Here is a 27,545-nt window from a genome sequence, read left to right on the forward strand (position 1 = left end):
CGGATTCCCTCAGCTGCAGCTTTACAGAAATATACCGGGCCAGAATCATCCCTCTGATTTACCAGACATGGATATTCTGTTGGTGGAGGTTGCATGCCTATATCTTATATTATTACCTATCTCCCCAGATCTTACATCACAGATCCTTGCACTTGCATGAAACAAACTTTATCTCTTCCTAGAGTAATTGATGTAGAGGCCAACATCTCAAAAAAAAAAAAAAACCTGCTTTGCACTGAAGTCTAAAAAACAGACTTCATTCTTAGGCATTTTGTGCCTAAGGCTAGTTAATGCTTTTAAATCACTGCCTGAATAGATGTTAAGCTGTGCTGCTGGGGGAAGCAACAAGGAGAGGGAGACCCCAAGGGAGAAGACATGAGATCTTGTCACAATTCTATTTTTACATGTAATTCTCCAGTCAGAACTCTGTCACACTATCAGAGCACACCCTTCTGTTCCAGCAGACTCCTGTATCTTCAGTCCATCAGTAGGTGTAAACAGACTGAAACGTGTCTTTGTGGCTGATGCTTTCAAGTTAGCATTAGGAAAGATTCCAAAGAAACAATATTTTCTCATTTATAATGCAAAGTCGTTCCTGTAAATAACTTGTGTTGCACATCATTTTGTTGCCCTTAAAGTTAGGGAATAGATTTTTGTGGATGAAAGGCTTTCTCCAAATGGTGCATTACTCTTCAGACCTGTATGATGCTGCCATTCACAGTCTGTGTAAGAACCCTTATTAGCTCCACATGAGTTCTGGCTGGCTTTCTGGCTCATCTATCAGGAAAAGATCAGGCTGTCCTGTACATGGGATTAGTATAGTTGAAGTTTTCTAAGATAATATGCTTGGACCTTGAATTCAAATAGGCAAATTAATAGGCAGAGTACCTGATAAATAATTAACTCCAGGGCTGACCTAAGTCTTCAGTCTTTTTGGAATTTTCTCTTAACTAAGTTTTTAATGGTATTTTGTAGACCGAGGAAGCTGCTATTGGTTAGTTTGATTTGGGCTTATCTCTGTTTCCATTGAACTAATACCTGAAAAAAAGTAAAGTTTCTTTACAGACTTCAAATAGCAATCCATAAAGGAAATGGGGAAAAAATCCAAACAGTTTTACACAGCTTACTATAACTGATAGTCCTTGGGAGAGGACTGAATAAATAATAGTAGACTAAATCACTTTGTAAACTTGGTTCAAGAAACTTTAAAACGATAAAATAAATCTCATTCTCTCACAGTTGATGTTCTTTTTTTCCTCTTGCCCTTGCGGAGGATGTAAGTCATTTGTTAAGTACAGCAATAGAGTTAGTCTGCAGACTACTTTACCCAAAACAGTTTTTGTTCTTACCTTTCAAGTCTGCAATCTGGTAAGGTAGATGTACATGACAGATTTTTTTATAAATAAATGAATAATAAAATGTGGCTAGACTTTATTTTTCCCCCATGTATTGTAATATCAAAAAGAGCTTGGCAGGTACTTTAACTTTGCTGTGGCAGGTATGCACATAATTATTCCTCATCCTTGCAAATGTTAAAAAAAAAAAAAAAAAAAAAAAGTTGCTGGCCAGGATTAAAATTAAATTTTGCCTTGTGGTGTTATAGAAAGACAGAAATTAATTTTAGTGGTAAGAATTTCATCACCTAGCTATTCAATTCTTTTCATTCAGTCAGTCTTTAACTGTTTTGAGAATAAAATGCAGGAAAAAAGGGCTTTTTGAAGCCTGCATATTTGCCATTACCTTTGACTAACCTTACACTGATGAACTCTGGAATTGCATCCTTCTCTTATTGTTGATTTTGTAATGCTGCTTTGTGAGATCTGTCACATGATGAGAACCAGAACATCTGCATTGCTGTTTTCTTTAGAATTATGCATGAATATAATTTAAAACTGTATTGTAAGGACATAACAGATCCCTAGAAGATGGAAGAGACGGGAATTGCAAAGCTACTAGATAACCTGGACTGGGAGATTCTGATGTGCTAGGAAGTCAAGGTCATAAAAGTCAGCAACAAAAGAAGCATCAGATGAGAAGGACAAACTTGTTCACAGAGTGGGAAATGCAAACAGCCTTGCATTGCAGTGACTCTGAGGATGCCAACGTGAAAGGAAGCAGTATGGGTCAAGTTAAGCAGAGACAACTGGGGGAGACTGTAGATCTCTTGTGATCTGTACGAGTTTATGTGGTCTAGAACATGGTATTCAATAGTTTGATTCATATTACTTATTCTTTGTCCTTTATTTTTCTTCCACGGGTCTTAACTGTTCTTCAACTAGCTGTTTTTCCTTTCTCATCTTGCTTTAGCCCAATATTTTCCACTAAATCAGCTAGGATCCCTTTGACCACAATGTGTTTTTCTTGCATCTTCAACAAAGCCTGATGCCATTTTGTGTAACTTCATTTTGTGATTGTTGTCCTTCCTACTACAGAAAAAAATCACCTTTTTTTTTTTTTTTTTCCCAGTTACAGTGAAACTATTTATATAAGCCAAACTATCTGTATAAACCAAAGCAGATATAAATACAGTGTCAGGACAGAGAAACTGCTATTAGCAAATATGAACGTCCGTAGAGTTTAAACTTCAAGTAAGTTTTTGTTGCCAGCAGGGAAACTCTTAACTATTTAAAATCAGAATCCATCCCCTCTAATAAATAATTACAAGTGTCCTTTTCATAAACAAATTACTACCAATATGCAGTTAATCTCTTAATTAAGTAGTTTGCTTTAATTCAGAGACTATCTTTTATGACAAATTATTTTTATAAGAGCAAAGCTATTTCATTAGTTTCCCAAAATGAGGCAACTATTAATTATATGCATCTTTTTTTCCTTATTGATAAATAATCTATTGCATGTTTTGTTGCAGAAAAGTATTAGTTATGCTAGCTTATAGCTTTTATTTCAGAAATTGCTTTTGTAAGGAAAGTAATATGGCAAAATGCTGAGCAATTGTGACCTCTGCTGGAAGCATTAAAATTGATTCCAATAGACAGCAACCACTGGAAGCAACATTGTTATTGTTACTTCAGGCACTAATTTGCCTGTGCTAGACACTGAACAAATGGATTAACAGGTTGTACCTACTCTGAGAAGTTTACAGGATAAATAGAAAATATAAATGAATCCAAAGAGGGCATCAGTGGCAGGACTGGGCAGAATCTGTCTGCCTCTTGGACTGCTTGCACTACCTCTGAAATAGTATGAGCTATTGATAAATAATCACTGTGCTTATGCACGTGGCTATACGTGTGATAAGACAAGTACTCCCGCTCCAGAATCATGGTTTGGAGAAATATTCCCCAGGATTTGGTATCATTGTTTCTAAATAAGTGAAAAGTTCATTTGCAGAATTTCTGCTCAGGAAGAGATTCAGTATTGAGTTTCTGCTGGAAACGATCCGACAGTCCTGCTTGTGTGCCAGGAGGAGCCTTTTGTGGAAGTACCAAGAACTAAATCATTGATCTGGAAACGCTGTGAGTCACCCATTCACGATTCCAGCTCAGAGAATCTTGAAATGCTCTTACCCCCGGTGTTTGAAGTGGTGCTATTCTGAGGCTGTGCTTCAGCATGAAATGTACGATAAATCACAAATTTAATTTATATTCTTGGAAAGAGATGTTTACACTTTACAGTCAGTTCATGCTTCAGTGCAAATTGTTGAGTTTTTGAAAAATGTAAACGAACTTGGAGCTTTTCTTGGAGTGGAGCATTTGCCATCCTGAACATATGGTTCATTAAGGCTTCAGCAACTGTTTACTGTGGTTAAAAACAGGGCTATGGGAATTCTAAGAAGCAATGCAGTAAGATCAGAGCTCTTGAAGTCAGAAGGCCCCGAAGCCAAGGCCATCTTGCTCTTCCCAGTGCATCCCTACCTTCTGTGAAGATCTGTATAATGTTTTGCATGTTGTTTTTGAAATATATTTATATTCTGATTGTCAAGTCAGGCGTATTAATATGATTGTTTTATGTACAAGTGTTATGAAAATGAAAAATCAGTGTGCGTGAAACTACTTAGGAACTGGCATTAGTCCTCTTCATTGTATACCCAGGCCTGGTCATCATACTTGAGGGAACCAGTTCATTAACCAAATTAAAAAACCTTTAGGCAACGTTTGAAGTAAATGGGGAAACTTGCATTGATTTTGGCAGGGTGATGAGGTTAGCCCTAGATAGCTTGCAATCTATAAATAGCTCATTAAGAGAAGGGGGAAAGAGGGAAGAGGTCAGAGATAGAGGAAGACTGTGGTAAGAGCTCTGTAGGCCTTCAGGCTGTTCCTTATCCTTTCAGCAAAGCAATTGGGAGTGGCGTTGTCATATCTTTAAACTCCTGGAGAAGGTGAAGATTTCAGAGAAGACTTCAAGTATTATTTACTGACAACAGAAATGAACTGGGAATATTTCTCTCTTCCCCAGGAGAATAAATATTGAGACAGCATTTGCGATGAAATTATTTGAAATATAAACCAAACACCAAAATAATCATTCTTCATTTCTTATGGATTTTAATCTTATGCATCCCTTTTTTCAATCAGTGCATTCAACAAATTGACTTTTCCAGTGTTCTTCAGGGTACTTTTGTGTCACACCCTTAATAGTCACACTTCAGCGATATGCCGAGTTATCCCAGATCCCCTCTACAGCTGTAGAGCTCATCTAAATTGGGTGATAAAATTGTGGCTCATAAGGAACACTAGATGATATTCTTTGTTCATTTGTAGACTTTAGACTAAATAGAATCCTAGAGGTTTTGGGGTGGGGAATGTAAAAGCAACTTCTTTCAAGTCCTGGTAGAACACTTGGAGCAAAATCCACAAGCTTGCAGGAAAATAAGTTATTTTTTGTGTAAACATTCAGTGAAGACTGCTTTAATCTGTTATTATAGTTAGTTTTGAAACACTGTTGGCCAGCTGGAAGTCGTGGCTTGACATTGAGCTTATTGCATGTAATTTTATAGCATGTTTATGGAGGAGGAAGAAGAGATGTGTTCTCCTGACTTCTCAAAAAATAAGTAACTAGCTTGGGCTGCATAAGGGACTATAAATGATGAAGATGATTACAGACTGGATTACCATTGTCCACAACCCAGTTTTACTTCTAGGTGTACTTTACATTTTTAAAGCAAACTTGCACCTTCTTGGTACAAACGTGAGCCATGAAGGTACATAAAAATGTCTGTTCTCCCTTCTCCTGCCTCATCCCCCATTTTCTATTTCAGTGTGTTTCTCCACCTAAAACTGATTGGTTTTAATATGACTTCTCCAGATGCACTCAGCATATTTTAGAAGGCTTGGAAACTGTTTTTCCAGAATCTGTGGTGAAGTGTGAACATATGCCTATCTCTTGACCTACTGTCTTTAATCCAGTAGTTTCATTTGATAATTTGCAGGCTTGTTTCCTTTCCCTGAGGGAAATGATTCACACAACTGTTTCACACAATGCTGTGTAATTGTTTTCTCCTACTGTGTCTCTGAAATAGTTTGCTTTTATGGATAAGGCACGTGCTTTGACACAGTATATGTGGTATATAAAATGTTCTTTCTGACTGGCTGTCTCCAGTATCTTGTGCGTTTAGATGAAACACTATTTTTGTTTCCCCTTTCTGTGTTCTGTCCTCTAAATTTTGACAGAAATGACTGTAGGCATTGTGCTGATATTTGTCTGATAGTTGTCTGTGGGTATAAAAGCAGTCCTTTTTGAATATTTAGTTATCTAATGAGGAACTGAGCCATCAAAACGACCTGAGCAATGACCCAAAATACCACCCACTATTTATAGATTTGGAAGGTTGTAGGAGATGCTTCTCTTCAAAGAGTATATAGTATGCAGGAAGATAGATTTTTTTTCTTAGGGAAAAAAAAAAAAGTGAAAGTCTTGCAAAATAATAGATAAACTCGATTAAACTGCTATTTCATCTCATCCCACACCCTCCTGTGCTAATAACCAGTAAGGTATCATGGCACAAGAGCAACAGGAAAGAGAGCAAGTCAGGCAACTTACCCGAGAAGTCTTCCTTGTCTTTGTCAGTGGGAAGCATGGGGACTTTATCTAGAAGCTGTTGGGGGACCATAGAGTGTAATAGCAATTGAAGGACATTATTCTGTGAATTTGGCATTCTCTTTTAACATATTAATGCCCTTCCATCTTCCACAACCTCCACAATTTATACTTAGTATGAAAAATGCTTTGAATTACAACCTGTATTTGTTTTTAAATCTACTGCTAGTTAATTTTGCTGGCTAGCTTAACTACCCCCTTCACATTTTTCCCACTATTGATAGATTTTCTTTTCTCTGCAGAAGAATCCTAGGCACTGCATTGATCAAAGTGAAGACCGTCAATACTTACTAAGTTCAGTACATGTCATTTTCCGTAAGCTTAATGCAGCCATGCCTTGTCCTAACTAAAAATGTGATCTCTAAAGACATGGTGAAAGAGAAACTTGTGTTGGTGTGGATAAAGTTGAATTAGTGCCCCAGCATGACTGAGGAGATCAGCAATAAACATGCTGTTTTCTAGCTCGAGTCTTGATCATTGGTCACGTGATGTGGAAAGATGTCCTCACACCTTTTGATAGATTGGTGGTTTCAGTCCCAAGATTTTGGCTAAATTCTAGGTTATCTAGAATTTCATCCTCCTTATCCAGTTGTCACGTATTCTTCACTTTCTATTCTAAAGCATTTATTTGTATGGGGGAGCTCAGCACAATTAGCATGCTATAATCCTAAGGCAGCTGAATTGATGGGTGCAGGAGTTCCACCATGTAGGTAATAAAGCACACTTTCACTGGGGGAGAAGACAGATTTTTAGGTAAAATTAATGTTGTTGTTGCTATTGAATGAGGTTCTCATGAAAGGAATTATACTACCATCAAGCTAAAATGAATTATGACTCAAGATATTAGTATTTTAATAATTAACTTAATTCATTACAAAATATAAAATTTATAAAGAAATTTATAAAGATTTGGCCTAAAAGGTATTCCAGACCATTATACTACTTCTTACAGATTTACCCTTCCTAATACCCTTTTACTCTAAATGTAAGGAACAACTTGAAAATTGATTTTTTTTCTACCTGTTTCAGCAATAGCTGGTAAAGGAAAAGCTGTAATAGCTGACCTTTTCGCAAGAAATAGGACATACAGAAATTAGAATGTGATGGTAGCGATCATAATTTGTAGCAAAACCTTTCTCGATTGCTTGAGAAAAAACTTTAATCAGTAAAAAAGAAATTACTTTTGCAAACTTACAGGTGGTGATACGCTATACTAATGATTAGGCAGCTCAAGTATAATGAGAATGTTCCCCTCTTTCGGTGAGGGGAGGGTTGTTTGTTTACTTGCCTCTGTTTTGAAACCAACGAAGTATTTTGTACATTGTTAAAGGGATATAGACAACAAATGCTATGCCTTCTGAGATTACAATGAGTAGCCATTAATTAATTTGTCTTTCCAATATAATAAAGCATATATTTTAAAAATTAATTTCAAAGTGCATATTAAGATAAAATTCTGATCTTTTTGAAATTACACGGGCATTCTACTAAGGAGCTGAATGGAGAAGGACATTAGTCCTTAATCCTGCAAGTATCTGGGTTTTGGAAGCCTTTTTGAGTTTCTGCACTAATCCATTTGATACAGCTTTGAAAATGGAATTTTTCCAGATCAGAGACTTGTGATTTTTACCATACACTTGGGTGCTGAACAGACAAGTGGAATGAGATAGAGCTAACCTGATGAAATACCTAAAATGAAAGAGTAATCATGCCAGGCTTCCTTTGGAATTACTAGAGGGAGAAAATCTAACTCAGTCGTTTGGAGGGGCTCAACTGTTACGGAGCCTAATGCGACTGCATGCCCAGCCAGAGCCCATTTAACTGATGTGCCTGAACTTAGGGGAATCTCACTCAGATCAGATGAAGAATGTACTTGGTTACTTCAGGAAGGACAGTGCCTAGATTTTATTGGGACTGAATAGCTTAAAAAACTTGGAAACACACTTAACTTTCTGATAGTTAGTGCTTAGTCCAAAAGAGGTTAGATTTTGGTTATTTTATATATAAAATTGGTTAGATTTTGCCATAAACAGTGAAGGCATTACAAGATGAGCATCTGAAAATGTAGTTTTCTATTAAGATATACTCTCAATTTATGAACAGTAGTACTCATTTAAATCTGTGAAACTACAATGTCTGTAAAATCTTAGTGAAGAGCTAACATTCAAAGTATGTATTGTGCATGCGTTAACATTTCTCAGAGGTCGGGGTGAAATATTTGAATCTGAGGTATTCAAGACAGATACTGACTGACAAATAACACAAACAACATGAAACCCTAGGCTGGTGAGAAGGAAGGTGGAAGAAAATTCATTTCTCAGCTTCTGGTAGGTACACTGCCTGAAGCTGAGAGCTGAAAGCAGTAAGTACAGACTTAAGTAATATTTTTATATATAAATACTATTGTCACTAGTTGAAGTAGGTTCTTTATTACATTAGTATTCGGAATCTTCTGCACTTCCTTTGTGGAGGAATTGCTCTCTAACTTCGGCAGCAGATTTCTAGCTCTAAGCCTAATACAAAGGGAATGCAAGGGAGAACCTTCTATTACTGCATTCTCTGCTGCTGGAAAGCCAGCAGAGGGAACTTAAGTAACAAACCCTCTTCCCAGAGCTTATTAATAATACAAAGGTACATAAACAAATCAACAAAACTCTGCCATGATAGCCTATTCCCTATGGGAAACAGGAGGGAAAAAAAAAATCAGTAGCTGTTGAATAGAAAAGGATAAAGTCAGTATGGAAAGGAAATTTTTCTTCTAGTAGTTGAGTTCACTAAAATTAACAGCAAAAAATTAGTATCTTAAATTCCAGGAGTCTATCAGATTTGTAGAGGAAAAAATGGTATCACTATGTTTTTAGTTTTTTCTCCATACCTACAAGACTTACTGAGTTTGGCTTTTCCTTTTTTTAAGTGACTTCAGATTTTCAGAAAGTAAAGTAATGATGACTTCTTTCTTGCTTTGCATACCGATGGCTTACAGGTGCTGGGACTTCAGCAAAAATACTCAGTGTTTTCACTGATCTTTCTAATGCAGTACAATAAAATCCAAGGAAGTCCTAAGTCCTTTTATTTCTTTACCTATCTCAGCTGAGCAGTCAACGCTGTAGAAAGTAAGAGACGAACAAGCAGGAAAACTCTCTTTAAAGGAGCTACATGAGGTCACCCAGTATCTGACTTTTTCAAATAAAGCAAACAACTACTGTGCTCCAGGATCACTTCTCAGATGAGTGGCAGAGCTAGGAGAATGCTAGTTCAATTTGCATGGCTTCCTATGCCAGCCTGGGGAGCCTAATGCACTTGTTTCAAATGTAATGAGCATAGCATCTTACTATTTCAAGGGTGTAAATTGTTGGCATCCTTGGGGAAGATAATTTTGGGAAAGGATTCAAAGGTCTGGAAGAGACATGAAAAGAAGTCATAGGAGTGTCCTCAGATGTTTGTTTTTTATTATTATTTTTATTTTTATACTTAATATTTATAGCAGTGTTTCTGTTATAGAAAGGTTGGGTTTTATTTGAATTATGATATCAAAGATTTACTTAAGATGTGATGGCTTTCTAGAAAGACTGATGAGTATCTAAGAATTTTATAATGTCAAATTCTGCTGTTAAAACCCAATATTGGTTGTACACTGACCAGTAAGCACTCTGTAAAAAGGTGTCCTCCCTCCTAGTTTTTCACTTGAAACATCTTATTAGAGAACAGTTACTGAAACAGGTGTCAGTGTCCTATAGACGTGTTGGAAGTATGGTTAATTTACAGCTACACACAAATTTATTTCATATTGCCACTTCTAAGCCCCTAGTTTGGGGGTGGTCTGCTTGTGCAAGCCTATCAAGTTACGCACACTGTTTTTATTTGTTTTTATCTCTGTAAATAAATTTGCTTTATGGCTTTGATAACAGGAAGCTAGACCCCTCAATAAAATTTTGCTGAGTTCCTTTCCTCCTCTATGGGTCAATACACCACTTGGCTGCCTGCCTCTTAGCAGCCAAGCAATCAATTCCCTTAAGAAAAGACAGACTGATTTCCAACTTGCTGTGTACTTAATAATAGGTTCAGTTCATTCCATTGTCAAAATGATTTTATTTTGCTGAGATAATCTCTTTCCAGTAGTCCTAAAGTGTCATCTTGTGGTTGGTACTGGTTATGATTTTATATCAAGAGAAAATCTACCTAAGCACCAAAACCAGAAAATCTAAGTTCTCCTCTGGATATTAATAAGGTTAAACTGGAGAGTCAAGATTTAAGAGACTGCATCATTGGGGGTTTACTTTAGAAATACCTAATGATAGGTAAAAACTAAAATTTACTAAGAAATTCGTAATTCATTTGGAAGATACCGATAGACTTTTTGTGGTTAAATGTCTTTATATGGTGTAAGGATGCATTAAAAAGTCGTAATGAATTATTAGATCTTCGAAATGCTCATTGGGTTGCTATGTAATACATCTTAATTTCAAACTTTAATGAAACAAACAATTGAAATATCATCAGAACTGAAATAATTAAACTATCACACCGGTCCCAGGGTAACAGAGCTCAAATATAAACTGGCTTAAATTAGCACAGAGCATCTCAGCTTGCTCAGCTATGCAGTCAATCTGATGTTCCTTCTGAGGGCAGTAAAAAGCCACTTTGAGTGTTTTGAGACTGAATAGCCTACAGCATCTTGCATCAAGCAAAGGAATCCAAATCTTCTAGAGGGATTTCCTCTGGGAGCTTTGAAAAATGGTGTGGGGAGGAGCTTTGGCTGTTGCAATATTTTTGTCTCAACATTTTTGCTATGGCAGTTTGTTGCTATTTTAAATTATTTTGCTTTGATATATTTACTAGGAGTAGAAACAATTTTGACATTTAGCTTTTACAGTTTAAGTTTTTTTTGCTAAATTTAAAATTGTCCTAATCCCAATTCAGAACTTTGCCAAGCTCTGGAATTTGCATTTTTAAATCATTTAGATAAGAACTGTCTGTTCTCTACACTTGCATTTAAATCACTCACTGATATTATAGCACCTAGATTGTGGTTTTTTTCCATATTTGTGAGATTCTTCTTGGAAAAGACATTTATGCTTCCTGCAAAATTGTACGCTATCCAAAACTATTTTCAAACAAGCAAGATGAAATTTCATCTCACTCAAATGCAAAACAGTCCATTTGACCTCAAATGTAGCATTTTATTTTCAGGCACTTGTAATTTTTTCATGTTTTTGTTTCCTTTTTTTTTTTTTAAAGGCAAAGAATAAAGGATTTTATTCATAGGAATGAAGTTAGTATTTCCACTTCTACAACAGTTCTAGCCTTACAGCTTCTGTACCAAATGAGAACAATCCAACTTCAACTTTAATTCCTTAAGGAATTGAAAAACTCTCTCTTTGCTCCAGTGTAGTTCTCAGACTGAGTTATTTTGGACTTCAGGAATTATGATAGTTTTGTGCCCATTCTCTCCTACCGGGAGTGTGCCACTTCCTGTGGTCAGAAACATGTACTAGATCTCAGTTTCCTATCTCACATGTAACTGACCCAAATATTGGGACATGGAACCATGTATGTATTCCCTGCCCCAAAGCACTTGAGATCTACGTCCAGTTGCAAAATCACCAGTGTAATTAATGCACAGACAAGTTGATTCTTCAGAGATAAGAGCTGCTAAAGAAAAGAAATTTCTGCTATGAACACCCAACGCTTTTCCTTAAAACAAACTTGTGTAATATTTTCTATTGCAGAACATCTCCCTAAAGTACATTTTTGAGTTGCAAGCCATGAATTAGCTAGCAAAGATATCCACTATAGTGTTAACTCCAATGAATTCTGCTTGTGAAGTACTGCTAAAGGAAATAGGTATTGATTAAAGATATTGATTTCTGACAAAATGGAGGACTTGTCTCATTGCTGAATTTTGAATCTTACACTTTAAATAAGAAGACTTGATAGCAGTTGCTAAACCCTATTGTTTGTATTGCAGAGGTATCCAGAATCCCAAACTGAAATGTTCCACTGAACAAATACACATTAAAAATATTTTTAAAATATATATTAAAAATAAATAAATCACCAGTAGAAAGAGAGAATGGAATGAAATCTAAAACTACCTGTTTCATGGATTAAACCTATTCTTTGATTTGTGAGAATATTTGGATCTTTGTCTCCAAAGGCTAAAACTTCCTAGGTCAACTGAGATTGTGCAAGAGCAACTACAAAGATGACCTTGGCTTTTCCTGGAGATGGTCATTCAAATGCTTAACCAAATCCTGCCTACTTTAATATTTCTTTGACTTCACCTAAGATTCTCTGGCTGCTTTAACTGTGAAAAATTTTTAAATGTATATTTATACAATCTTTTATGGTCTGGTTATTGAGACACTGTCAAAACATCATAATTACACATCACTGCTTTTTAAGTCCACTAAAATTCTTCAGAGAACACGTAATGTTTTTTCGGGTTTCATTTTTTTTTAATTGAGTCTGACCTAGGCACAAGATCTGATTTCATGTTAGAAGACAAGTAATTTGCAAATCCTTCAGGCACGATTACACAGTTACTTTCTAGGATTAATTACTGCAACTGTTTTCTCATTGCCCTCCATAACCCTGACACTCTTTTACAGTTTCCGTAAGTGACACGGAATTCTGCTCCTAGACTATTTTAATCTTGTATTACTAGCTTATCACCACATTTGCCCACCTGGCAAATATTTTGTTAACATCAGTATCATGTTGCATGTAATATTATTTTACAAATTCCATATCCTGTGCACAAGCTTCATGTGTTCTTTCTTTATGCTCGACGGTGTATCTTTCTGGTTATTGGTGCTGTTTTCCCTGTCATCCCTGAGTTTACCTGTGGGGTTTTGTGGCTTAGTTGATATGTGCTGTTTATGTTCTGTTACAAATGTGATCAGATGCTGTCAGGTCTGACCTAGTACTCACTGAAGTCAATGAGAAGATGTACGTCGACTACGTTCATTCTAAAAACTCTGTTCTGTATGTATCTTAATTCCTGTTTATAATATAATACTTGGAACAGTGTATCTTAGACCAGAGACACCGATATCTTGTGAGTAAAAAATTCATGGCAGGCTACTGAAAAGTCAGCCTAGCTTGCTGCAGACAGGCATTAATGCAATTTTAACTTAAAAATGCTGAATTCCTGAAGGAATTTGAAGGAATTCCAATATTACATAAATGTTCGTGTATTCAGCTTAGGTAAAGAAGCTTGAGTCAAACTCATATTGTCAACGTTCCTTATGTTCAACTCTGGTACAAGTTCTGTTTCAGATATTTATTGCAATAAAGCTAATGAGATTAATGTTTTTATTACTTTTATGATGAAAATATTCTTCAATATCACTGAATAATTCTGTGGTTTAAATAATGAGGTATAGTTAGTGGTCCCAAAGAAGTCTTGCTGCTGATTGTGGAGAATCCATTCATTTTTGGATGCTAGCTCTTAGTTTTTCTAGCTTTCAGATAATCTAGAAATACATCAGATGTTTTTCTTCAGTGTCAGCAATTGCTGTGGCTGTTACAGGATTGTTAGTTAACTATTTGCAAAACTGGAACAGAGTTATAGTTTAAAACAATAGTGAAATTGAATGTCTAACCTTTTTATCACTGTCTCTCGTTCTGTGCAGAGAGCGAGGATCACCATTGACCAAAGGATGGACCGTAATTTGAAATACAGGTATGTACATATGTTCAATCACCTTCTCAAAACATGAAGACGTGACAAGTGCCTGAAAATAGTTTGCTATTCATATTTTTCTGCATACACAGAAGGGAAAACTGTGCTTGACCTGCAGTAGTGAGTTTATCAGGGAACGCAATTCATCTATCAAAATATTTCATAAGGGTTCCATCAAAACTACAAGATAAAGTTTCACATGTTTTATGTAGGTTTGTCTGCTTCTCTCGAGTAGTCCCAGCTGGATACAAATATCTCCTATTTCATTGTCCCTGCACTCTGCAGGGATCCATTACTATTTCTACACATAATAAAATGCATCATGAGTTTGGGTGGCTCTGCCATCGAGTCCAGTTCAGCCTTTTTGAGTTTTACTTGACATAGTGCCTTTGAAAACAAAACCTAATATATGAATGAAATCCAGCCCCACTACTTCACTTTGAATGCCCTCTTATCATTTAGTATTAGTACACTATTAAAAAGTGGTGCTTCATTTTGGTCCTAACACACAGCAAGTGGGATGCTAGCATTTTCTTTGCTTTCTTAACATATGTAAAACAAAACAGGAACTGTTGATTTTTTTTTTAAGTAATTTTCATTGTATGTGGGACAAAGTGATTTGTGTATACAGTTTTGTTTCTTTTCGCTTGCTGAAAAATGTGTAAAACTGCACTACTAAAAACATTCATCAGGCCTTTCTTCTGCAAAATCAAATTATGGTATCATCTCTGTTTTCAGACTGGCAAGATAAGCGTGTTGGAGGAATTTTATTGAAAGTAAATTCTGATATAAATAGAAATTGAAATGTGTAAAGGCAAAGATACTTTCAGTGTTTAATTTGAATTTACAGTTTGAAGGGGGGGGAGGCAATTTGTTGTTTTAATAATGAAATTGTAGTTTCTTTGTTTTTTTTCCCTTAGTCTATTAAATCTGTTAGTAGCTGTTAAGCTGAATATTTTTCCAGGAAGTTTATTTACACAAATTGCTATCCAAATAAAACAGGACTATTTGTGTATTCAAATATTTGTCACAATGCACTGCTCATCTTTCTCCCTTCTAGCTATAGGCTGTGGTCGTCTCTGCTTTTAGGGGATCTATTCTTTGTATGGGATTAACAAGGTATGTGAAGCAAAAGTTTGAGGTGAACAACTATAATTAGGAAAGATCTAGTTAATCTTCCCTATACTGCCTCTGTGTGTATCAGTCTAATGGAAGCCACTCCTAAGAAATCTTCCCCAGGGCCTTAGAAAGTGCTTGATGTGAATGGCAAGGCATGCAAGTAACACATCGCTCAGTGATGTGTACTGCATGTAGGCTGTGGCCATTAAAAATGAGTAATCTCAGTATTTTATTTTTTAAGAGAAACTTAAGCCTTTTTTTAAAATTGCAAGCAAATCAGTGATCATTTCTGATGCAGTTTCTTAGCCTGGAAACATAAAGGAGGCCTCCCTATCTGTCCATATGAGGTAGTAATACTTTTGTGATGTTTTCTTTGACCCAAAATCTGCAAAAAAATCCAAAGGAGAACAGACCAGATTCAACGTACGTCATGTTTTGAACTGAAGTACCAGCGCATTACCCACCTCATTTCTCCCTAACTAGTTTTCCTTGCTGCAGCATCAGCCTGCCATACGTCAGTGTTGTGAGTTTGCTGTGGGAACAGCCTGCTCTCAACGTAGGGAGGTCCCAGGAAAGCGGGGCAGTGCTGCATGCGTTGTGCCATGCAGGGGTGTGCTCATCTAAGAGGCAAATTCCCTGGACTGACAACTAATGCCTGATCCTTTCTCACTGGATGTTTCAAGCACCGTCATCATAATAAACTGTATCTGTTCCCATGGCACTGCACTGAAGACTTGCATCAATGTGGAAGTAAGCTAGATGTCATATGTATCATCTCTCACATATTTTTCAGGCATTGGGCACACACTGCTGCCTGATTTGTTTGAAAAGGCAGAGCTTTGTTTTTTGGCTTGGTTTTCTTCAGTAGACCTCTGACAAAGGCCTTAATTCCCAAAACGGGAAAAGACTAGCAAAGGAGCCCTTCTGTATTGTACAAGAAATTTGTAGATGGAACTGAAAATACATTTCAGCACTGAACAATATAATAGGTATGAAAAATCGTATGAGGTTTGCATTAAAAAAGGCTTTCTTCAAGGGTTACTCAACTATTTTTAACCTCTTGATCTTCTATTTTAACTCCACCCCTTAAGAGCTAAAGTAGCAATCACATTAGCTAACTGCCTGGTGGGATTTCTGGTCTTCGGCACGTTACTGGATGACTTGCTTTTACAGCGTGGTGCGAGTATTTTTAAATGAAGTAAGTCCCGAGAGTTAGGAAAGACAATAAAAGTTCAATTTAAACTTTAAGAAAATGTGCTGCCAAGCATTAATAAAGCATTAGTTGGATATTACAGGGTCTTGATTTCATTTTCTCCTGGAAGCTCTGTATACCTATGCATGAATGTTATCACTTCTGACTCCGAAGTGCTATCCCAGGCACCTGCGTCACTGAGCTGGGGGAGTGCACTGTAACAACCACCAAATTCCCCGAACATAATTCTCCTCCTGCAGCTTTAGTCTTTGTGAAATGACATGTAAATTATGCACATGGACATGATTGTGATGGTTACATTATATGTTCCTAAAAGGGATAGCCAGCTCGATATCCTTTTGTACTTGACTGACACCATTTAGAAACTATCATTAGATGACTGTTAATTGGGTTTATTATATTTCCATTATCACAAAAAGATCTGAGCTATTATAGATGGATAGAACTAGCTCTGTTTCTAAGTAGAGCTATTTTTAATGAAGTCTTTTTCAACTTCTAGAAAGAAGTTCTGGAAAGAAAATGTGTATACCAATCACTTCGAAGCCTGAAATGCTAAGATGTGATTAGCTTGAATGGTTGACTAGTCATGATTTCTTCCCTTAGGGGAAAAACAGATCTGAGTAACAGGTACTAAGATTACCTTTTATGAAGATTTCAGTTTATAGATATGTAGAGACAAAAATCCTTACAGAAATTAGTGCTTAGAAGATGAAGCATCTTCTTGTAGCTGGGTGATGACTGAAATGTTTGTTTCGTGCCTTGAATTTCCTTTTTGTCAAGTCCTTTTCTTAGGCTGTCAGATTATTTCTGATGTGCAATAAATTAATGACAGCTGTGACTAACACTGGCTGGTGCTATGTGTTTTGAGGACTTTTTAGCATTAATCTGTTAAAACCATCTCAGGAATATCTTCAAAATGCTGAGGACTCCTTTCCAGTCCATTCCCAACATGTAAATTTGGCATCCTCCTCCTTATCTTTAAGATCCTCAGGTAGATTCCTGATTGTGGTTCACATACTGCATATTTGGGACCCAAAAGCAACATGTTCATAAATTCGTTGTTCCTAAATTAACACAAAATCACTGCAAAATTTCATGTGTTAAACCAGGCTTTCCACAAAATCAAGGTATTTCTGAACCAAGTGCTCCAAGTAAACAGTCACTGATAGTTTAAGGTGAATGACTTTAAAATGAATTATGTAGCAAAAACCTCCTTTTCTTTGCTGTCTTGCCTTTAACTTTTTAACGTTAAAGTTATAAACCCTGTGTGGGGGTATGTGATAAGATTCTGAATGTCATTACTAATAACATAACAATGCTAAAATTCTTTATGTCAAGCAACACAAAATTAAGCAAGCTAGACCTTGAGTTCAAAGAGAAGAGGTGGTTTTAATGTAAATTAAAACAGATTCTTGCTGCCCACTAATCAAGTGTTTACCTGTTTCCATTAAAACTGCATTGAATTTAATCAGTATGCTTTCTAATGCATGCATTTCTCTCTAAATAAGAAGTGTATTTGTCATGAATATTTAAATTGGATTTTAAATCCATGAAAGTTTAATTTAAATAAAAAGTGGTGTTTTTCAGGGCTGAAAGTTTAGTGTCTTCAAATTCTATTCAACAGTTGTAAGCAAATTTTAAAGTTAGCAGTCTTGAGGGAATCAATCTTAGCATTTAGGATTAATTGTCTTTAATTGAAAGATGCTAAAATGTAACTGCACATTTTATGTACTGTTACTTGTACATAAAACTTAAATATTTGTTTCTTATAGCTAAACAGAGCTAATGAATAATTCAGAAATTAGAACAGTACAGAGTATCTTAATGTAAAAACGTGTGTATGGCAATAATTTTTAAGACATGTTTTGCAGTTTTCACTCTAACACTGAGGAGGGTGTGGGAGTAATATTCTTTATATAATATTCTGTCGTGATATTCATAACTTTTCAATATACATATGTAAACTCCAGGTTTATTTTTGTGATTCCTATTCTTACCACAGAATTGTTTATATTTACATTTCCAGTATATTTTTGTTTTGTAATGATAAAGAATTGAGTTCTCCTGTACAATGGTATTTGCTAAGAAATCAGACCAGAATAAATGTCCATTAATTTTGCGTGAAAAAGAATAACACAGTTGTCTAAAGCAAAAAAATCTCATTCTTACCTATTAGTTGAACTAACTGGTCACTGTGAATCCTACAAAACTGGACATTTGTAGAGTCCTAGTCTTCATTGTAGTTTGCATTTCATTTTATTGATAAATAATTCCGTTCTTGTGAGAAACCCCTTTATTGTTCAAGATAGCTGTTCTCCAGATATTTTTTTATTTTGCTATTACTGATTCAGATATTGGCTATTGATGGTTTCATATGATTTTAATGGATTGTTTTAAAGCAAGCACAGGCAATTGGGGCTTGAACTGCATATTTGATTCACGTGATCTAAACAAAATAGATCAGTGTTGAAAATTATCATATTTTTGCTGTATAAATTACTGAATCAATGTCACATCTTAAAAGAGAAATGTAATAGATACATCCATAAAATATGTAGAAGTCTTAGTCAACTCGAGTCCTACACTAACTTGAACATGGTACAAGTCCGGTGGGATACGGGACAACTTATTTGGATGGGGTTTATCCTTAATGCTGACAACAGTAAAAGCAGCAAGGACCTGAGTCAAGACTGTACTTACAGGCGTTGAATTTCTGACAGCATGAATTTCTCACAGCAGTGCAGCCACTGTCAGGTTTTCAAATATACACTGTTTATTTGAGGGAAGAATGCCCTTGGTAAATTTTGGTGTTGGAATAGCACAGCACAGGTAGCTTTACTCCCCTTTGGGACCAGGTTTGCCCTGCTGTCCTGGCCATTGTCAGGATCAGGGTTGTTTTTTTTGTGTGCATTAGAACATAGTGTTTGAGCAGAGAGAAGTGGCTAACCGAACCTAACTGCATCTTATTCAGATCTCGTTGGAGAAAAAAAGGTTTGCCTATGGTAATTCCTGTGAAGGAGTATTATAAATTCATACACACATAAAAATGCAGCACTTCATGCTCTAGGTAAAACCCAAAATTCGAGGAAGCAAGGAGTTGGCAAAGCATGAATAAGTTAATTTATCTTCAGCAATTTAGAGCACATGCTCTCCTGATTTAGCAGTCCTGTGTCTCCATCGTAAGCTAAACAGACCAGTGACAACTCAGCTTCCTGTGAGCAGGTAATGTTTCAAGGCAGTTGAAGTGAAGCACTTAGCAAAATCTTGGTTCTGTTGAAATTGAATTGACAGTTATAAAGGACTTGAGTGAAGGCAGAAAAATGCCACTGCTTTTCCAAAACCGGGGCTACATTCCTGCATGGCTCTGACTTGCTTCCATTTGGCCTTGAAGGTTCATCCCGGATAAGCTGGCAGCAATGGAGTCGTATTGAAGGTGTATTATTCATGATGTTCTTTAAACCAGCACACAAGTGCCTGCAGCAAGGGCTCTCAGCAGGCTGGTTATCACCACTCGTCTCCCTCGCAGGGGTCACATATTGCTGCTTTGTCACTGAGTCAGTTAACTGTTGCTGGAAGAAGGAAGGTTGGAGGCAAGCAGCGTAAATGTTCCTGAACAGATGCATTGTACCATGATACTGTCTGTCACTCAAATTCACCAGGTGCAGAAAATGTTATTCCTTGCTAGAGGAGCATTGTTTGAGCAGTTTGAGGGGCTTTCTCAGTGTTAAGTGCTAATGCATCCTAACAGACATGATACATGGCAAAGACGTTACCTGAGGAATAAGCAGCAGGCAAAGGCAGGGGTAAGCCTTGACAGGGGTTGTTTACACTATGGGCAAAAGAAATCTTGAAAGCCTTGGAGCTGATGGCAGAATTCCCTTAAGCTTTAATGAAACTGGATTTCACTCTGGATTCTTACTCATGACACTTGCTTCCTCCAAATTTTATGTCCTCTCTTCTTCCCTGCCTTTCTTTTCAACAGTGCTATTTGAGCGTCATTGAGGTAGAGCAATACGGCTGCTTCCATGCCATGGTTGAAGGATTTGGTCACAAGAGGTGTAGAAACAGCCTGTGAAAGTCTCAGAACAAAGTCCTGAATGCATTTCACAGATATTAGTTAATGTCTTCATGACTGGACTGCCCCCTTCTTCCTCTACTTTGCTGCCAGCATCCCTATTTTGTTTTTTGAGAGTAATTTGGCCCTGTATTATCTGAAAACTGAATGTGAAATTAAGATTCTTTTGTAGGAATTTATGATGTTATTTTTAATAAGCTCTTGAATAATTAGAAACTGAAATGAGCTTTCAGACTGACAAATTTGTTAGAAACATTATAGTTATGGTGAACTGTCTGAATCTTGGAGAGAAGTCAAAACTCCTCCAGCTAAAATATATTTGAGTATCTTTTTTTGCCATCAGTTATTATATAAGGTAGCTTTTTAGGACTTCTTTGTGGAGTTTGGTACTTCACTCAGGTGTCACTAACAGCCATTGTAGTAAACAAAAGTGATGTTTCCTTTTATTACTTTCTCTAAAGTTGCCTAGGAAATGATGTATGTAAGCATGCTTCATTTCTGTTTTTTTTTTCTGTAAGGACTATTTGCCATAGTGGTGTGAGTGCTTCAATGAGAAACTCCTCTCCTTCACAGCCTTCATCCATTCAAGTGCCCTTAATCATGAAATTTTCTTCACTTCATCCTTAAATTCCTTCACAGACGTCTTGTCTTAACTTTGCTGACTTCACTGTTATGTTTTTATTGAATATGGCTTTGTTCTGTTTCATTTGTAATTGTGCTTTTTGTGGATTGGTTTCATGGCTGAATATTATTCATTTAATGAATATATACCTCACACATATGTGCCTTTTTGACATGCACAGCTACTTTTCATGTTATAGAGAAATGTGGTCTATGCTCTATGGCATGTAGCTTTGGGGGATGATTCTCAGACATGTATATAATTTCTGCAAAGCAGAGCATCTCCTGCGCATCCCTATGCATTGAACAGTGTCTAAATATATTTCTGCGAGTTCAGTGAAATTTTCAGAGGCTATGTAATGTCTAAACAGACAGAAAGATGGGTTTGTGTACTCAGCTTGGCCAGACTTAATCCTTGTGACAAGTAGACAGTCAAGCTGTTGAAGTTAGTGTGTAAAGTGGCCAAAAAAGTATTTTTCTAGAGTTTTCAGAAACATCACAGAAAAAAAAAATATATGTAACCTCTGAAAGAGATCAACAACATGGATGGTATTATGCTAACCTCTGGGATCACTGAAGAGGTCAGACTATCTGAACTGTTCTGAATTCGCAGGTAAAGGGAAGAAGAGCAATGGCTTTATTTAATGTACTTGCCTTCATCATGCCCGTACAACAGAAACCTCACTGCCTACAGACTTAAATGAGAAATGTATGGAGGTGACTTCTGCCTCATGCTCTTGTCGGGAATTGCGTTGACTGCTGTCAGAAACCACTAGCAATGGCTTAAAATATTGCATCATCTTACAGGTAGGATTTTTGTAATGAAGAAAATAAATGAGCTGCCTGTACAAGTCACGTGTTCTGAATCTGACTATTGCCTCACTGTAGATATCAAATGATTATGATTAGATAATTATGATTCGCTAGCATTGCTACTTTGTACGGGTAAGTGTGGCTACGTGTAATTCAGTAAAACAGATATTTTAACATGCAGGTAATACCAAAGCACTTAATGTGGATTTATTTCATGCTGGAAAACCTAATGGTTGATTTATTGCCACCTCTCGCCATCGATCTTCCCCGTTACCCTTCAGTACTTTCTTTTTTTAACATTCTCACAGAGGCAAATAACGTTTTAGAAGAAATGAAAATCATTACCTTTTTGCTGACAGTCAGAATGGTAGAAAGGCTCCATCTTCCTAAAAGGATTTTGTTTTCCTTACAGTTTATGCATTTAAAGGTTATCTTTAGATTGAAAGAATACCATTTGCTTTCTCAGACTCTGAAAGGATTCCTTCCTCTAACTTTTTTTAAACAAAGGAATTCAGCACCAGAATTTTTGAAATATTATGCCTATACTATATAAACCTTTTTCTGAGGGGGAAAAAAAAAAGCATGCAACACTTAGCATTTCCCATGATATCTCTTGTGGACCATGGCTGAGAAGAGAGTTTCAGAAACCCAGGACTGCATTTGCTGACTGGGTGCAAGCTAAGAACTGTCTCAAAGGCCAGTTGTTGAAGAAAAACCTTTCTATAGGAATTCCTAAAATTCACCTTTTATTTTTGTTTTCTATATATATTTCTTCTGTACAAAGCAATTTTGGCTTAATGTTTACATTGCCTGTGAAGCTGACTTTTAACTGTGTCAGTTGATCCTTGTCTTAACGCAGCGTAGAGAATCTATCCCGTTTCCTGTTGAAATGTTAGTTCTACAGGATTAAAAACCAAATCAGTAATTATATTACCTTGTAGTTTTATAGTGCATTTCTCTTAAATTCTAAAGCATTCTACCTGGTGGATCATTGTGTCAGCACTGGCCAAAACTATCAAAACCAGTCTCGTGCCAGACGAGGAGCAGCGATGGAGAGGCAGGCTTATTCTTGTGTTCCTACTCTTGAATGCAGTTGTTAGTCTCTAGCTTCTGACTCATGGCTCCTTTCACAGAAAGAAAGCAATGCATGTTAATTTCTATTTTTTTTTCTAAATTACTTGGAATATCTTTAATAAATGGGGGAAAAAATCACTCAATTTTGCTTATTTTGCTCCTTAAAACAGAGAATCCTAAAAAGCTTAACGACAAACAAAATAGTTTTAAAACTATTTTCAGTCTTGAGAAAGAAGCACTGGACCCACATAAATGGTTCTTGTATATTCACCTTCCCCATCCCAGTGCTTTTAATTTGACTGTTCCTATCGACTGCCTTGCTACAGTTGAGTATGAGATGCCTAATGTAATCATAACTTGCCATCTAGTGGCGTGTATGTGAAGGACCACGTCTCGAAATCAATCGAGTTGTGTTCACTTTAGGGGATTCCTGTGTGCATGCTTGCTATCCCACAGGGGAACCCAGCTTTTTAAGCCGTGGCTAGATGCTGTTTCTATAGCATGTAGTAAAGAGGTCGTTTGTGATTGAAACAGGTGATATATTGTTACTGAGCTTGCGGTGGGCCAGAGAAACTGTGAGACACGATAGGTAAGAGGAATACCAGACACAGCTTCATATATTGCAGTCATTTTTAATTTTGTTAATTTTTAGTAATATTTTTTGCCAAAGTGTATAGAATATTCATTTAGAATAATGCTTGTCTTATACACCTGCAACAATGCTGGTGGCATTGTAAATTCCTGTGTTACTTCTATATCCTTCATTCATGGGACAACATTCAAAGCAGGTAGTTTGCAAACAAGATGAAAGCTACTTCGGAGAAATGTTCTGAAACTGCTTACAGTCTGATGCAAATATCAAGCAAAGTGTTTGAACTTACAGATGGTGAGCTGGGAGCAGTGTCATCTTTGCTCAACATAAGCCCAGATAGTAAAGGCAGTACTATGTCAATGTCAAGGAAGGTGAGGTGAATATAGACTTCTGTGCTAGTTAAATGCTATTTGTGTCACTACTGCTAATCAGAGTGGTCATAGAATAGCCCAGGCTGGAAGGGACCTTAAAGCCCATCCAATTCCAACCCCCCTGCCGTGGGCAGGGATGCCACCCACTAGGTCAGGTTGCACAGGGCTTCATCCAACCTAGAAGGGCCTCATCCAACCTGGATGTATATACAATATGCTCCTTATGGTATATGAACTTAACTCTATAGCTTCTTGCTGTCATTATTACAGAAAATGGAAAACAGCTGGTCTCTGGAGTGCCAAAACTGCTCAGCTAGAGATCTGAAATTACAAGAGTGCTAGGCACTCTCCCAGGAATACAGAGCCAGCATTTCTAATAAGGCCCAGAAGACAGTACTGTTAATGTTCATATGACTATACTATGTTGCAGCTTCTTTGAAAGAAAATAAATATTAAATTGCAGCCTTGAGATATGATCATTTGAATCTAATTTAGTGTGCACAGCAAGCTTTTAAATTATAAGTGGGCACTCTTGTAAGACTGAAAACACCTAGCTTTTTAAGAATTGGTAACTTTAGATATTTACTAATGCAGATTTATATTCAGTTGTTTAAAGGCACTATGTATTATTGAAAGATAGATATAGTGGCGCATGTTTGCAATCATGTGATTTATGGACTCCTAGTTGCAATACCACAATATGAAAAATCCTATCAGTACAATTGTTGTTCCCATTTTGGGAGGGGGGGATGTATGGGAGGTTTGTATCAGATGGTAACGTGTCCACCACAAACTGATACCTATTTGAGTCCAGTTTGACTTTGACTGGTCTAAAATCCATGTTGTGAAAGTAGCATTTAAAAGTGTATGGAGTTTGGATCTGCCTCCATAAAGTGCCTGTGGCCTAAGATCTGTGCTGCAGATGAGATATGCATGCTCATTAGGATAGAAACTTTTTGAGCTGTGGTGGTCAAATATGTGGTAGCTCAGCAGTGGCCCACCAGGGTACAAGCATGGTTTCATGAGGAGAGAGGGGGGAAAAAAATCAATTCTCCAGAGCTAGAGCTAAAGCTTCCTGAATTTCTAATTTGAGCCTGCTTCTCATGGTCAGAAAAAAACAACATAACCAAGAAAACATACCTTGAAATATGAAACCAAACCATCTAATATGGAGTGTTAAAGATGGGCCAAAGTATATTTGATATAACTAAGGCTTTTTTCCTAAGGCTTTTTTCCTTTTTCATGTTTCTTTTTTATTATGGGGAATTTCATTTCTGATTATGAGCAAAATAGTTTTCCTGCACCTGGCTTCACTGTAGTGTGTGATTCGGTGTGTTTATTAACTAGGATTTTGTGCACAGACACATCTTGGATCGTCAACTACAAGAAGCCTAGGATAATGAACAAATACGTGCTAGGCCTAAATCGAGCAGCAAGCCTCACTGAATGAAAGTATACATCTCAGATATATATACCTGTGTGACTTGAAATCAAAGTTACCCACAATAGGTTCCTGTTCAGGTAAACCACTGAGTTATACTCTGCAGGGAAAGAGACAGCATAGTAGGTGTTCATTATTTTCCTTCATCTCCATTTCAAAGAAAGTAAAACCAGCTAGTAAGGAAGAAAAGTGATGGAAAAAATGTGGGTATATACAGTGTGTTTACTTCTAACAGTCTGGAGGAGTCCTGGGTTTGTACTGTTCTTGTACATGAAGTCCTCCACTGACTGTAATTTGCATGCACCCAGTTCAGCCGCTGTTAAAGTGTTCATGCTTCCAATTCCTACTTAATTTTTACTTTTCAGCTGAAATCAGTGAAAAGTTGAGAACTTCAAATCAAGAATTTTAATTACAGTATGGGTTTAGCCTGTTGTGTCATTCTTGTCTTCTGGATTGCTTGTACAGTGAGATATTGTGAGCTTGATCCTGCACTGGAAACATTAAAGATTGTTTTTAATTGTAGGAAAGTGGATGGGAAGGCAGTACAATTGATAATTTGCCAGAGCCATCTGTCCTGGCTAAGAGAGATGTTTTAAGGTCAAGCTCCCTTGCTAAAAACCGGAGGAGGAATCATTTGTCATGTTTTGCCTCCCAGGAATTCCAAATTTGAAAACATAATCCAATTGAAACAATTACTGATTCTCCTTGTTTATGTAAGATAGTCATAGAATATAGAATCACAGAATCATTTAGATCGACAAACACCACTGTGATCAAGTCTAACTATCGTGTAACACTGCCAAATCTACCGCTAAACCATGTCCCTAAGCACCACATCCACGTGTCCCTTAAATACCTCCTGGGATGGCAGCCTGTTCCAATGCCTAAGCACGCTTTCTGTGAAAAAAAAATTCTTCCTGACATCTAAAATAGAATCACATAACAATTTCGAAAAGACCATTGAGAAGAGATAATACTAACGACTGTCAACAATGTTTCTAGCGCACACCTGGGATAGTCCTAGGACTGCAAGGAACAGTGGGAAATGGATTTAAGTGTCCTAAGCCTCCCTTGTAAAGAAAGTTTTTCACTTAAAGATTGCAGGGAATGCTTTAGCAATTGAAAATCACAGATGCATCCTGATCTTTTTAGAACTTCAGGAGTGCTAGATGTCCCACGGGTCATGAGTGGGGTAATCCGGATTTATGTCATTATGTCACTTTCTAATGGACATTTAGTGCAGAATTTGTGGGCAGTGACAGCTCCTGGGCCAGCAGAAGCCTCATTCAGAATTTAGAGCCCCATCTCTCCTTCAGGAGATTAGGCCAGTGGAGCAAAGGTTCACAGTTTTTTGTTACCTGTCATGAAATGAAGTCATATTCTCCGAATAAGCTTTCAGCAAAGGTGGCATATAATCAATCCCAGATAAATTGTCATCTGTCATCTGTTTGAGGAAAGGGGTAAAAGGCAATTACGCATCACGTTGAACTTAGCAGCTGCTTATTTTGCAGGAAAGAAAAGTGGAAATGTGGTATTTAGAATATTTTGAATATTTTAGACATGAAACATGCTGATCCATTTGCCAATTGATCAATATTTCAAGAGTCTCCTTGGAATGAATCCATATTGATCTCCATCCAAAGTCACTAGCAGTAAGGCTAATCCAATTCTGGTAATGGTAAGACAGGCTTGTCACAGATGTAGAATTTTGTTTAATAAAACACTGGGCAAAGGAAAAAAAAAAAGGCAAAAGACAAAAACGATGTGTGTAGTTTTTTTAAAGGTATAATTCAATTTGTGGTTCACTGTGGTATGTTCTGTGTTAACGCAGCAGGCTTATTCACATTTATATAGAGGATGATTCAAATACTGCCTCGCTCCCCTAAGCTGGGATTTAAACTGGCTCTGCTAGCCCAGCTCTAGATAAGAGTGAACAAAATCTTTATATGTGCCAGCGTATAAAGATATAAAATCTTTGTATGTGCCAGCAACTCCCAAAGAAAATCCTGTAGCATAGCTCTACCATGCTACCTCTTCTGTGCTGTAAGGTTAGTAAGCAGTAAGGCCAGGCATTAATTCCTTATAGGAATATACCTGAAAGGAAATATTGAAGAAGAATTTCCTGGAAGGAAATTCTAACTTACCTGCGTACTTCTGATCAAGGCTAGGAGTCTTGAGCAACTCGAGGGAATGTAATAGGTATTTTAATACTGTCAGAGTGCCATTAGCTGAAGGCTATGTCATAAGACTTGTCTATACTGTAATAGCCTTCACACATCTGCTCTGAATTCATTAATGGTACTCATAAACTTTGTAGTCTTGACTTACAGTGTACTGCTTGAATTGAAGTGGTTAAGATGTATTTCCTGCATTTTTCTTTGAATACGCCATTGCAGATATGCCTATTATGTAATTTTAAGGAATGTTCCCTGTTCTGCTGAAGACAGGGAGTATCACCGTCTCTAGTCCATCATGAATCTTC

General features: G+C 36.9%; 1 long non-coding RNA gene across 1 annotated transcript in view; it reads left to right on the plus strand.

Annotated features, from left to right (window-relative positions):
- Window positions 1-27,545, plus strand: part of LOC106037628 (uncharacterized) — a 159,990-nt gene that overhangs the window by 11,756 nt on the left and 120,689 nt on the right. Inside the window, exon 2 of the long non-coding RNA XR_001208147.3 lies at window positions 13,695-13,744. This is a non-coding gene — a long non-coding RNA (uncharacterized lncRNA). The remainder of the gene's footprint in view (window positions 1-13,694; window positions 13,745-27,545) is intronic.

This window comes from Anser cygnoides, chromosome 13 (genome assembly GCF_040182565.1).
Source record: "Anser cygnoides isolate HZ-2024a breed goose chromosome 13, Taihu_goose_T2T_genome, whole genome shotgun sequence".
NCBI classification, from domain to species: Eukaryota; Metazoa; Chordata; class Aves; order Anseriformes; family Anatidae; genus Anser; species Anser cygnoides.